At 46.9% G+C, this 14,309-nt stretch overlaps 1 protein-coding gene across 6 annotated transcripts in view; it reads left to right on the plus strand.

The window, feature by feature from the left end:
- The first annotated feature begins 2,759 nt into the window (after positions 1–2,759).
- The window catches only part of FAM120B (family with sequence similarity 120B), a 68,235-nt gene continuing 56,685 nt past the window's right edge, over positions 2,760–14,309 (plus strand). For 5 of the 6 annotated variants that reach the window (XR_008199908.1, XR_008199910.1, XM_052645758.1 and 2 more), the window contains exon 1: positions 2,760–2,830. The gene's annotated coding sequence lies outside the window, so the exon portion shown is untranslated. Of the gene's footprint in view, positions 2,831–3,549; positions 3,589–14,309 lie in introns of those variants that run through there. The other variant, XR_008199909.1, reaches the window with a different exon arrangement.

The following is a 14,309-nucleotide window of genomic DNA, read 5'->3' on the forward strand; positions in this document are numbered from 1 at the left end:
CTCTTAAATTTTGGAGAGTATCCTCCAGCAGGTATCTGAGATAAAGTATTTGGTAGATAATTTTTTTGAACTGTATATCTGAAAAAATCTTTACCCCCCCACTTATAACTAATATTTTGATTTTGAGTAGAATTCCATGTTTGTTTTTTTTTTTTCAGAATTTTGAAACTTAGTGCTCTACTGAATTTCAATTTCCTGGAATTCTGTTGAGACTTTCCATGCCATCCTGGTTTCCAATCCCTAAATGTATCCTGTTTTTCCTTATGGAAACTCTTTAAGGCCCTTTATCCCTGGTGTCCTGACATTTTGTGATACTGTGCCATCCTCAGAATCTTCATAGGTTTGTTGTGCTGGGCCTTGCTGGGTCTTTTTTATGTTTTCATCAAATTTATCTTCTCTTGAATCAATTTTTAACATTAAATTATTGCTTTAAAAAAATTCTCAAGAGCTCTTATTTTCTGAATGCTCTTTGATATACTTTTTCTTTCACTATTATCTCCAAAAGCTGCAGATAATAAACTTTTTAATATTTTTCCTCTTCGAAGTTTGTTTTTTCCTCTTTATCCTTCCCATTTTTCTCAAATGTCTGTTGACCCTTGATCATCTGTATTAGGAGGGAGGCAGAGGTGTTTATTTGAAGTTCTGTGGGGTAGAACCAAGTGCTGCTAAGTGGTAAGGACTGACACAGGGCAATGAGAGGGAGCTTTGGTCAGCTTGCCACCTCGGCCTCCACAATCTGGCCCCGTGTCTGCACCGTGTGTTTCCTGCTCCTGAAGTCTGGGCTGCCTGGCTGCTCCCTCACAGCACCTGAGTCCCTCTCTCCACCTCTTTCCTAGGTTTGCTCTTTCTGCCTCTAAGTCCTTCCTCTTCTCACCCAGCCTGAGATCCTACCCTCCCTTCCAGGTTCAACTCTCACGTTGTCTCCTTGCTGCCTTTTTCATCCACGTTATAAAACCCACTCTTCTGTTTGTTCCCTGATATTTAAAGTGTTCGTCTCCCCAGCTACACACGCACTCATGACGAGAGACCATTTCACACACTGTTTGTCTGACCCTATGGCACCCAACCAGTATTAGGTGTGGAGCAAGTACTGTTTGATTTTAGGAAAAAATATCAACAAGAAATAAAAGTCTTATAGACGGAATGGAGAGAGCCCTTCCTAAATTAATACATACCTACGGTGTTACTTCAATTTGGTAATTTTTTTGTGGCCATGCCACAGCATTTGGGATCTTAGCTCCCTGACCACGGGTCCAGCCTGCGCCCCTGCAGTGGTAGCCGCGGGCGAACTGCTGGGTCAGGAGGGAAGTCCCACCAATCTGCTCATGGTTTTGACTGCTTGGTCTGCAAGAGGCTCAGCAGGAACAACATCTGACCATCTTACTTCCCGGATGGAAAGCGAGCTCTCTGGGGCTTGCAGCAGCCCTCCTGAGATATGGCATGTGCAAAGACAGGGTTTGAGATGCGTCTTAAGTAACTTCATATTATTAATTGAAGTTTGCCAAGTATTTAAAAATAAATTAGATTGGTTTCAAAGTTATTCTGTCATCACACTTGGCTACCAAAATATTCCCTTGGTTGTAAATAAAAGACTGGCGTTGTGACTAGAGGAATGGGAATCGTGTGTAATCTGAAGGCTGCCTATCTCCCAGCCCAGGGGAGCATGTCCTTAACATGAACTTTACTGGCCTCAAAGCAGCTGCCAAGACAAGGCCGAGATGGCGGCTTCCTTCCAATGAATATTCAGGGTTGATCTCCTTTAGGATTGACTGGTTTGACTTTCATGCAGTCCAAAGGGCTCTCAAGAGTCTTTTTCCAGCACCGCAATGCAAAAGCATCAGTTCTTCAGCACTCAGCCTTCTTTATGGACTGATACTGAAGCTGAAGTTCTAATACTCTGGCCACTGGCTCCGGAAGAGCCATCTCATTGGAAACGACCCCGATGTTGGAAGAGACTGCGGGCAAGAGGAGAAGAGCGAGACAGAGGGTGAGATAGTTGGATGGGATCACTGACTCAATGGCCATGAGTTTGAGCAAACTCCCAGGACACGGCGAAGGACACGGAAGCCGGGCCTGCTGCAGTTCATGGGGTCAGAGTCGGACTAAACAACAACATGGCTTCCAGAGTCCAAATTCCTTAACGTCAGACGCATCCTCGCTTCCTCCCCTGCCCTGGCGGCTGCCCTGGGCTCGCGCCCCATTCCAAACCGCAGGTCTGCGAAGAACCGTAGGCTCCAGAATAGTTCGGGGGGCCGTGGCCGTCACAGCCATGTTAGCGTGGCTCCTCTCTACCTAGGGCTTGCCGTGCTCCACTGTGTCGTTGCTCAGCCCCAGCTGGGAAGCGCCGGCCTCCTCCCAGTCGGACAGATGGCAAGGTGGACAGAGCGCCAAGCCTGAAATTCCACCCGTTCAGGACCCCCCGCCGCCTGCTCCTCCAGGCCCAGGGCTCAGGTCCAGCCTCCCGTCTCCCTGCAGATCACCTCATCACCTCAGCGCTCTCATGCCAAACTGCGCCATACGACCCCGACCTGGCGTACCGCCGCTGCGCCGCCCACAGCGCCAACGGGTACGCCTGCGGAAGCCGAGCGAGTCGTGACCCCGACCTCGGAAGCACAGCGCGGTTTCCGCGGCAACGGGCGCCGAGCCGGAGCCGGCACCGCCACGCGCTCTCAGGCGCCTGCGCGTGGCGCTCCCGGCGCCTCCCGGCCGGCTGCGCAGGCCCCGCCCCCGCGCGGGCGGGGCGGTCTCGCGACGGGAAGCGGAAGTGCGCACAGCTGCTGAGGGCCGAGGGCGGCGTGGGCGCGTCTCCGGTGTCCTGGCGCGTCTCTAGGTAGGGCTGGGCCTGCGGGGCTGTCGCCTCGGCGCTGAGGGTGCGCTCGCGATTCGGCGCCGTCGCGATCCCTGAGCCGCGTCTCCCTGACCGCTCGACCCCCACAGCTGTGCGCCCTGCCTGCTCCCCCCCCGGCGCCACCCTGGCCCGACCCCTCAGGAAAGAGGCGTGTGGTTCCGGGTCCCCGGTGACCCTGTCCGCCGTCGCTCGGGGAGGCGTCCTCTAACCTTTGCACGAGTGTCTCCGAACTTGACCGCCTCCCCCCAGTCACCCATCAGTCCTGAGCTGGGGCTCCAGCACCCAGCAAGCACCATGCCCTCGGGGAAAGAAAGGCCTGCGGGATGATGCGTTGGTGGCTGAGAACATACATGGTTTGTCCTAGACGGCCAAGGAGGGGACAGAAGTCTCTGTACTGGAGGGGGGATTCTAGCTGAGCTTCGAATAAGTAGAAGTTGAGAGGTGCTGCGGGCAAGAGGCCATTCATTACTGCAGCAGAAACGGTGCTTACCACATGCAGGTTTGAGACTGTCGGACATATTCTGGAAAATATAGGTTGCTTAGAGTTGGGGTTGGCAGGAAGCTTGAGAGAATTGTGCTCACTCAGTCCTGTCTGACTCTGCGACTTTATGGACTATAGCCTGCCAGGTTCCTCCGTCCATGGGATATTCCCGGCAGCCAGGCTCCTCTATCCGTGGGATTTTTCCGCAAGAAGACTGGAGTGGGTTGCTATTTTCTCCTCCGGGATCTTCCCAACCCAGGTATCAAACCCATGTCTCTTGAGTCTCCTGCATTGCAAGAGGATTCTTTATCATTAAGCCACCAGGGAAGCCCCTTTGGGAGAACTAGGATCAACAAGAGATGTGATCAAATAAGTGATCAGATCTTAGTATTAAAAGAGTCATCTGGCAGGTGTACTGGTGGTGGTCTGGGATGACTATGTGTGATAAGATGGCATTTGCAGTCATTTAGGGAAGAGAAGTTTTAGGACTGAAAATTTGGAAATGGTAGTGGGGAGAACTTGGAAGTGAGTTTGATGTGGGGAAAAGTGAGGTGGTATTTCAAGTTACTTCCACATTTTTGACTTGAGCACTTGAGACAGTTCAGAGAACGGGAGGCAGGTCTGCAGCATCAGGCTCCTCACCTCTCACCTCCCAAATGTATTATGCTCTGTGTCCTCGGTGTCTGGTGTGACCCTTGTGCTTTGTGCTCTGTTGCTGTCGTTTCTGAACCATGGCCTCCCAGCATCATGTGCTCTCTGACCTGCGCATGTTTGGACCTTGCTTTTGGGAGCTACCCCCTGCCCCATTACAGCTTCACACATTCTCTGTGTATTGATTTCCCCAGTGTCTGCCATCTCTCAGGTCACTGGAGTGGCTTTCTCCCAACCTGGCCATTCCTCACTCAGAAATCTAGCAGTGCCTTCCTTAGTGTGTTGTGTTCATGTAAAGCAGTGAGACCTCCTTGGTTGTGTCACACTGCTCATTGCCACCCGTACTGCTTTCTGACTACCTTGCCTCCCAGTTTCTTTGTGTAACTCCTAACCACTCAGCTTTCCAGACACAGAAATATCTAATGACTTCTGGCTGACAGATTTCTCACCTGAGAAATGAGAAGACCGAAGTAGGTGATGGCTGAGGTCACCTTCGGTTGTTACTATTCTGAGGTTCTGCCTACTCCCTAAGCCTGAATCAGTGGCATTCATGGGGCAGATTTTACTGTAAAGCTAATAAAATTCAGACTTCAGAGTCCTCACTTTCACGGGCCCCTTCCAAGGCACTGGGAAGGGCTTCAGTGGTTTTTAGTTTATAATTGTGTGTGTGTTTTAAAGAAGGGCCTCAAATTCTGAAGTTTCAGCCCCCCACAGTGCTTGGATCCCTTTAGTTACCTCCTATTGTCTTGGTTTTGTGTTCCTGTCCTTTACTTTCCCTTCCCCACCTCCCATTCCACCTTGTGTGTGCTTCTTACTGAGGCTTAGAGAGAAGCCACTAGTCATAGCAAATACCCTTTTCCAGCAACACAAAAGACGACTCTGCACACGGACATCACCAAATGGTCATTACAAAATCGGATTATATTCTTTGTGCCCAAAGATGGAGACGCTCTATACAGTCAGCAAAAATAAGACCTGAAGCTGACTGTGGCTCAGATCATGAGCTCCTTATTGCAAAATTCAGGCTTAAATTGAAGAAGGTAGGGGAAACCACTAGGCTCTTCAGATATGACCTAACTCAAATCACTTGTGATTATACACTGCAAGTGCTGAATTGATTCAAGGGATTAAATCTGGCAGACAGAGTGTCTGAAGAATTATGGATGGAACATCATAATACTGTACATGAGGCAGTGACCAAAACCACCCCCAGAAAAAGAAATGTAAGAAAGCAAAGCAGTTGTCTGAGGAGGCCTTACAGATAGCTGAGGAAAAAGAAAAAGAGAAAGGGAAAGATACACCCAACTGAATGCAGAGTTCCAGAGAATAGCCAGGAGAGATAAGAAGACTTTCTTAAATGAACAATGCCAAGAAATAGAGGGAAAACAATAGAAAATGTGAAAAACTAGAGGTCTCTTCAAGAAGGTTGAAGATGTCGAGGGAACGTGTTACTCAAGGATGGGCATGATAAAGGACAGGAACGCTAAGGACCTAACAGAAGCAGAAGAGATTAAGAAGAGGTGGCAAAAATACACAGAAGACTGGTACAAGAAAGGTGTTACGACCAGGATAGCCGTGATAGTGTGGTCACTCACCTAGAGCCAGACATCCTAGAGAATGAAGTCAAGTGGACCTTAGGAAGCATTACTACAAACAAAGCTAGTGGAGGTGATTAAATTCCAAACAAAGATTAAATTCCAGCTGAGCTATCTACTAATAAAATCCTGAAAGAGGGTGCTGTTAAAGTGCTGCATCAATATATCAGCAATTTGGAAAACAGCAGTGGTCACAGGACTGGAAAAGGTCAGCTTTCATTCCAGTCCCAAAGAAGGGCAAGGCCAAATAATGTTTCAAGTACTGTACAGTTGCTCTCATTTTACATGCTAGGAAGGCTGTGATACATGAACCGTGAACTTCCTGATGTTCAAGCTGGTTTTAGAAAAGGCAGAGGAACCAGAGATCAAATTGCCAACATCCGCTGGATCGTGGAAAAAGCAAGAGAATTCCAGAAAAACATCTATTTCTGTTTTATTGACTTTGCCAAAGCCTTTGACTGTGTGGATCACAATAAACTGTGGAAAATTCTGAGAGAGATGGGAATACCAGACCACCTGACCTGCCTCTTGAGAAATCTGTATGCAGGTCAGGAAGCAACAGTTAGAACTGGACATGGAACAACAGACTGGTTCCAAATAGGAAAAGGAGTATGTCAAGACTGTATATTGTCACCCTGCTTATTTAATTTATATGCAGAGTACATCATGAGAAATGCTGGACTGGAAGAAACACAAGCTGGAATCAAGATTGCTGGGAGAAATATCAATAACCTCAGATATGCAGATGAAACCACCCTTGTGGGAGAAAGTGAAGAGAAAATCAAAAGCCTCTTGATGAAAGTGGAAGAGGAGAGTGAAAAAATTGGCTTAAAGCTCAACATTCAGAAAACGAAGATCATGGCATCTGGTCCCATCACTTCATGGGGAATAGATGGGGAAACAGTGTCAGACTTTATTTTTGGGGGCTCCAGTATCACTGCAGATGGTGATTGTAGCCATGAAATTAAAAGACGCTTACTTGGAAGAAAAGTTATGACCAACCTAGATAGCATATTCAAAAGCAGAGACATTATTTTGCTGACTGAGGTCTGTCTAGTCAAGGCTGTGGTTTTTCCAGTAGTCATGTAAGGACGGGAGAAGGCAGTGGCAACCTATTCCAGTACTCTTACCTGGAAAACCCCATGGGCAGAGGAACCTGGTAGGCTGCAGTCCATGGGGTTGCTGCGAGTCGGACACAGCTGAGTGACTTCACTTTCGCTTTTCACTTTCCTGCATTGGAGAAGGAAGTGGCAACCCACTCCAGTGTTCTTACCTGGAGAATCCCAGGGACTGAGGAGCCTGGTGGGCTGCCGTCTATGGGGTCACACAGAGTCGGACACGACTGAAGCGACTTAGCAGCAGCGTGTATGGATGTGAGAGTTGGACTGTGAAGAATGCTGAGCACTGAAGAATGGATTCTTTTGAACTGTGGTGTTGGAGAAGACTCTTAAGAGACCCTTGGACTGCAAGGAGATCCAACCAGTCCATTCTGAAGGAGATCAGCCCTGGGATATCTTTGGAAGGAATGATGCTAAAGCTGAAACTCCAGTACTTTGGCCACCTCATTCGAAGAGTTTACTCATTGGAAAAGACTTTGATGGTGGGAGGGATTGGGGGCAGGAGGAGAAGGGGACGACAGAGGATGAGATGGCTGGATGGCATCACTGACTCGATGAACGTCAATCTGAGTGAACTCCGGGAGATGGTGATGGCCAGGGAGGCCTGGCGTGCTGCGATTCATGGGGTCGCAAAGAGTGAGTTACTTGACTGAGTCACGACTGAGTGACTGAACTGAACTGAAGGCTGTGATCAGAATCCTTCAAGCTAGGCCTCATCAGTATGTGAACTGAGAGCTTCCAGATATACAAGCTGGGTTTAGAAAAGGCAGAGGGACCAGAAATTGCCAGCATTCCTTGGAATATGGAGAAAGCAAGGGAATTCCAGAAAATCGTCTATTTCTGCTCCATTCAGGACTTCCCTAATGGCTTAGATACTCTCGAGATAGCAGAGCAGAAAGACGTGCACTCACCTCCTGTGAGAACTCTGAAATTGCCACTAGCTGCTGAGCAGCCATCAACAGGAGAATGTTGGATCCCACCAAAAAATAAAAATAAAATACCCTATGACCAAGGGCAAAGGAGAAGCCCCAACAAGATGGGTAGGAGGGGCAAAATTACGTTTAGAATCAAACTGTACAACCACCAGAGATACTCAGAGGGCTCAAACAAAACCTTGTGAGCCACACAAGACTGAGCCAGTCCTGCCTTAGAGTGTTTGAGTGTGTCCTGTGAAAGCACAGACCAGCAAGCCTTCCACAGGGACAAGGGCTCTGGCTGCAGCAGATGTGGGTGGTGTAGCTTATGACATCAGTCCTCTTGGAGGAGGTCGCCGTTAGCCCTACCACAGAGCCACTGGGCAGACGACCCACAACCTGGAGAACAATTATACCAAAGATGTTCTTGCGCTGTTGCCAAAGTTCTAGGGACCGCAACAGATTTCCCAACCTGTGGATCCTGCAAAGGGACTGAGAGCCCCCAGGGAATTTGAAGGCCACTGAGATTTGATTACAGAACTTCCACAGGGCTGGGGAAGCAAACTCTTGGAGGGCACAAACAAAACCTTGCGCACACAAGGACCCAGGAGAAAGGAGCAGTGACCCCACAAGAGACTGAGCCAGACTTGCTGTGGGTGTCCAGGAGTCTCTGGCAGAGGTGTGGGTGGACAGTGGCCTGCTGCAGTGTCAGGGCACTGACTACAACAGTCTTGGGAGTCCTGGCGTGCTGGCATAGGTCGTTTTGAAGGAGGTTGCCATTACCCCTACCATAGTTCGGCCTGAGGACAAACTACAGGGAGAGACACAGCACCCCCCTGCCCCATCAACAGAAATTGTATTAACATTTACTAAGCATGGCCCCGCCCATCAGAGCAAGACCAAGATTTCCCCACAGCCAGTCCCTCCCATCAGGAAGCATCACAAGACTCTTATCCTTATCCATCAGAGGGCAGACACACTGAAAACCACAATCACAGAAAGCTAACGAAACTGATCACATGGATCACAGCCTTGTCTAACTCAGTGAAACTATGAGCCAGCTGTAGAGGGCCACCCAAGAAAGATGGGTCATGGTGGAGAGTTCTGACTAATTGTGGTCTACTGGAGAAGGGAATGGCAAACCGCTTCAGTATTCTTGCCTTAAGAACCCCATGAACAGAATGAAAGGGCAAATATGAACTCCCCTGGTCAGTAGGTGCCCAGTATGCAAGTAGAGAAGAGTGGGGAAATAGAGCCAGAAAGAATGAAGAGGCTGAGCCAAAGCAAAAACAGTGCCCAGCTGTGGATGTGACTAGTGATGGAAGTAAAATCTGATGCTGTAAAGAACAGTGTTGCATAGGAGCCTGGAATGTTAGGTCCATGAATCAAGGTAAATTGGAAGTGGTCAGACAGGAGATGGCAAGAGTGAACATAAAAATTTTAGGAATCTGTGAACTAAAGTGGACCGGAATGGGCGAATTTCATTTAGATAACCATTATATCTACTACTATGAGCAAGAATCCCTTAGAAGAAATGGAGTAGCCCTCATAGTCAAAAGAATCGAAAATGCAGTACTTGGGTGCAATCTCAAAAATGACAGAATGATCTCTGTTCAGTTCCCAAGGCACGTCATTCAGTATCACAGTAATCCAAGTCTGTGCCCCGGCTACTAATGCCGAAGAAGCTGAAGTGGAACGGTTCTATGAAGACCTACAAGACCTTCTAGAACTAACACCAAAAACAAATGTCCTTTTCATCATAGGGGACTGGAATGCAAAAGTAGGAAGTCAAGAGATTCCCAGAGTAACAGTCAAGTTTGGCCTTGGAGTATAAAATGAAGCAGGGCAAAGGCTAATAGAGTTTTGCCAAGAGAATGCACTGGTCAGAGCAAACATCCTCGTCCAACAACACAAGATACAACTCTACACATGGACATCACAAGATGGTCAATACCAAAATCAGATGGATTTTATTCTTTGCAGCCAAAGAGGGAGAAGCTCTATACAGTCAGCAAAAACAGGCTGAGAGCTGACTGTGGCTCACATCATGAGCTCCTTATTGCAAAATTTAGGCTTAAATTGAAGAAAGTAGGGAAAACTACTAGGCCATTCAGGTATGACCTAAATGAAATCCCTTATGATAATAAGTTGAAGTAACAAGTAGATTCAAGGGATTAGATCTGATAGATAAGAGTGCTTGAAGAACAATGTAGGGAGGTTTGTAACATTGTACGCAAGGCGGTGATCAAACCATCCCAAGAAAAAGAAATGCAAAAAGGCAAATGGTTGTCTGAGGAGGCCTTACCCGTAGCTGAGAAAAGAAAAGAAGTGAAAGACAAAGGAGAAAAGGAAAGATATGTTAATGTGAATGCAGAGTTCCAAAGAATGGGGAGGACAGATAAAGTGTTCCTAAGTGATCAATGCAAAGAAATAGAGGAAAACAATAGAATGGAAAAGACTAGAGCTCTCTTCAAGAAACCTAGAGATACCAAGGGAGCATTTCATGCAAAGATGGTCACAATAAAGGACAGAAATGGTATGGACCAAACAAAGCAAAAGATATTAAGAAAAGGTGGCAAGAATACACAGAAGAACTATACAAAAAAGATCGTAATGACCCAGATAACCACGATGGTGTGATCACTCATCTAAAGCCAGACATCCTGGAGTGCGAAGTCAAGTGGGCCTTAGGAAACATCACTACGAACAAATGTAATGGAGGTGATGGAATTCCAACTGAACTATTTCAAATCCTAAAAGATGATGCTGTGAAAGGGCTGCATTCAGTATGCCAGCAAATTTGGAAAACTCAGCAGCGGTCACAGGACTGGAAAAGGTCAGTTTTTATTCCAGTCCCAAAGAGGTGAATGAAAGTCACTCAGTTGTGTCCGACTCTTTGTGACCCCATAGACTATACAGTCCATGGAATTCTCCAGGCCAGAACACTGGAGTGGGTAACCTTTCCCTTCTCCAGTGTATCTTCCCAACCCAGGGATTGAAACCAAGTCTCCCACGTTGCAGGTGGATTCTTGACCAGCTGAGCTTCAAGGGAAGCCCCAAAGAAAGGCAATGCCAAAGAATATTCAGACTCCTGCACAGTTGCACTCATTTCACATACTAGCAAAGTAATGCTCAAAATTCTCCAAGCTAGGGCTTCATCAGTACATGGACCAAGAACTTCCAGATGCTCAAGCTGGATTTAGAAAAGGCAGAGGAACCAGAGATCTAATTGCCAATATTTGTTGGATCATAGAAAAAGCAAGAGAATTCCAGAAAAAAATCTGCTTCATTGACTATGCTAAAACGTTTGATGGTGTGGATCACAAAAAACTGTTGAAAATTCTTAGAGAGATGGAAATACCAGACCACCTTACCTGCCTCCTAGGAAACCTGTATGCAGGTCAAGAAGCAACAGTTAGAACTGGACATGGAACAGCAGACTGGTTCCAAATTGGGCAAGGAGTATGTCAAGGTTGTAATTGTCACCCTGCTTATTTAACTTCTATGCAGAGTACATCATGCAAAGTGCCGGGCTGGATGAAGCACAAGCTGGAATCAAGATTTCCGGGAGAAATACCAATTACCTCAGATATGTAGGTGACACCACCCTTATGGCTAGAAAGCTAGAGGAATTAAAGAGCCTCTTGATTGAAAGTTAAAGAGGAGAGTGAAAAAGCTGCTTTAAAACTCACCACTCAGAAAACTAAAATCATGGCATCCGGTCCCAGCACGTCCTGGCAAATAGATAGGGAAACAATGGAAATAGTGGTAGGTGTTATTTTCTTGGGCTCCCAAATCATTGCAGATGGTGACTGCGACCATGAAATTTAAAAATGCTTACTCCTTTGAAGGAAAGGTATTACAAGCCTAGATGGTGTATTAAAAAGCAGAGACATTGCCAAAGAAATCTGTATAGTCAAAGCTATGGTTTTTCCAGCAGTCATGTATGGCTATGAAAGTTGGACTGTAAAGAAAGCTGAACACCTTCTTTAAAGAATTGATGTTTCCAAACTGTGGTGTTTGCCAAGAAAGAGTCCTTTGGATTGCATGGAGATCAAACCGTTCAAGCCTGAAGGAAATAAGTTCTGAATATTTATTGGAAGGACTGAAGCTGAAACTCCAATACTTTGGCTGCTGCTGCTAAGTCGCTTCAGTCGTGTCCGACTCTGCGTGACCCCATAGACGGCAGCCCGCCAGCTTCCCGTCCCTGGGATTCTCCAGGCAAGAACGCTGGAGTGGGTTGCCATTTCCTTCTCCAGTGCATGAATGTGAAAAGTGAAAGTGAAGTCACTCAGTCGTCTCGGACTCTTGGTGACCCCAAGGACTGCAGCCTCCCAGGCTCCTCCGCCCATGGGACCCTCCAGGCAAGAGTACTGGAGTAGGGTGCCATTGCCTTCTCCTATACTTTGGCTACCCGATGTAAAGAGCAAACTCATTGGAAAAGACCCTGATGCTGGGAAAGATTTAAAGCAAAAAAAGGGAGAGGCAGAAGGTGAGATGGATTGATAACATCACTGACTCAGTGAACATGAATTTGAGCAAACTCTGGTAAATAGTGAAGGACAGCTTGCAACAGTCCATGGGGTGGCAGAGTCAGACATGACTTAGCAACTGAATGATGCCAAAAAGAAAATGTGAATGAGTGGGGCTGATCACCTTCCTGTTGTAACATGGCTTTAGTTTGCTCTTGCCTCAGGAAGAAGGGAGGTCAGAGATTGACAGCTGAGCTCAAGGGGCAGAACATTTGCAACAATGTATTTGATTTGCTTCATTGCTGCCTTGCCACTTCCTTCAAGAAAAGGTTGAAAATACGGGAAATCCACTTAATTAAGATCATAAAAGCAGCTCTTACCTCCACTGAAATTAGGGTCACACACTGGGAATTCACTCAGAGAAATTAATTTCATCTTAATTTTATTAGTTTGAAAGTGAGGCATCCTTACACTATCAGTTACTTTTATAGAGGAACAAATGTGAATAACTTTTACATTTTCGTTTGCTTTTATAAGTAATTTTCTATTTCTTTGTAAGGTGTTCTGTTGGAAAAGTTTTCAGAGAATTAAAACATGTTACTTAAGGTTTAAATTATGTGTATAGATATAACAATATAAACTACTAAAGGATTTTATAGTACTAGTTTAAAATCTGCCAAATTGAGAGGTAAACCATTGTCACTTGAGCAAATGAAGAAGTCAGTGGTGTACAAAGAGTCAGTGATTTCTTTTCAGTCAGCCAGTAAGTCAGGGCCATTACTAGCTAAAAAGCCAGGTCCTCCGCACCCTTTTCCTTATAAACAAGTGTTACTCAAGGAGTCTGTTGATGTCAGCTCTTCTTATAGAACACCTGCTCTTAAACACACACCTGTCCGGCTGCACGCCCGCGTGCACGCTGGGCTCTGGAAGGTGCACAGCAGTGGCGAATGCTCCCCACGTCAGTGCTTTAGCTAAGATAGTTGGCCCAGCACAGATTCATGTAAGTTACTTTAAGTCATGCATGGTAAAGTGGTTGGCCATCGGGACAAGGGGATACTAGTTCTGAACAGCAGAGTTTTCTGGATAATTTAATTTTGGATTTTTGCCCATTAAGGAGAAAAATCTCACATTTAGATTGGAAATCTTTCTGAAATAGAGGATTTGCCTGCTTTCCTAAAAATCTATATTTTTTTGCCACACTACGTAGCTTATGGGATTTTAGTTCCCGAAACAGACTGAACCTGGGTCCCCTGCATTGGAATTGCATTCTTCACCAGTGAGCCACCATTCCCTGCTTTCTTAATAGAAGGTGCTAAATGTGTAGGAACTTTGCCTGATCCCTGTGATATGATCTCAAGTAAACATTGTAAACACACCTTGTTGTGATGAGCATAGTGTTAGGGCTTGTTAAGGCGCGTGCACCGGTCTTCCCTGCTGTTCATGTGGCGTTTTCCTGTCCCCTGAGTTTCCTGGGTCCGCTGTCAGAGGTTCCAACCCTCGTCAGCATGGGCACACCTGTCTCGTGCCCTTTCCATTACTGTGGACTTGGAGCTCATTGTTAGAATTATGCAGAAGAGTGATTCACAGATGATAAATCAGAGCCCGAGAAGTCTCTTATGAATAGATTATTTCAGTTTTACTTACGAATTTTGAAACTTACATTGGAGTCTTATTCTGAATTCTGGATCAATGAGGCGTAAGTTTTTATAGATGGCAGGCATTTTCCTTTTCTGCATTCATTGACCTGTAAGGCGCTTTGTAAAGCTGCAGTCAAGTAGCCTCTGGGTGCCGCTTCAGTCCCACTGGTCCGTTAGGCCCTCTGGGGCTGGGAGCGCTTCCAGAAAGGAGCGCTGTGGCTATGCACGCCCCAGGGCTTTCTCTGCCAGCGGTGGTCTTCCCTGCGGGCCCAGCCGCCACCAGATCTCTGAAGTGTGGTGTTCGGGGTGGGCAGCCGCTCGAGAGAGGAGCTGGCTGTGCCGTTACTGTCTGTGACCTCAGCAGGTGACTCAGTGCACACTGCTGACTGCCCCCAGCCGCCGGCTCTTCCTGCTTTCTTTGCTGGCGTGCAGGCCTCGCAGTGGAGTCTGAACAAACCCCCACAGTGCACCAGGGGGGCTGGAGGGGCGTCCACTGTGGGTTCACAGTGTACAGCTTGGTGCGCTTGGACACGTCTGCACGCGCCCAGGTCTGCTTCTTTCCTGACAGACCCTGAGCCTGGGCTCCTTTCAAG

This window comes from Budorcas taxicolor, chromosome 9 (assembly GCF_023091745.1).
Source record: "Budorcas taxicolor isolate Tak-1 chromosome 9, Takin1.1, whole genome shotgun sequence".
Classification (NCBI taxonomy): Eukaryota; Metazoa; Chordata; class Mammalia; order Artiodactyla; family Bovidae; genus Budorcas; species Budorcas taxicolor.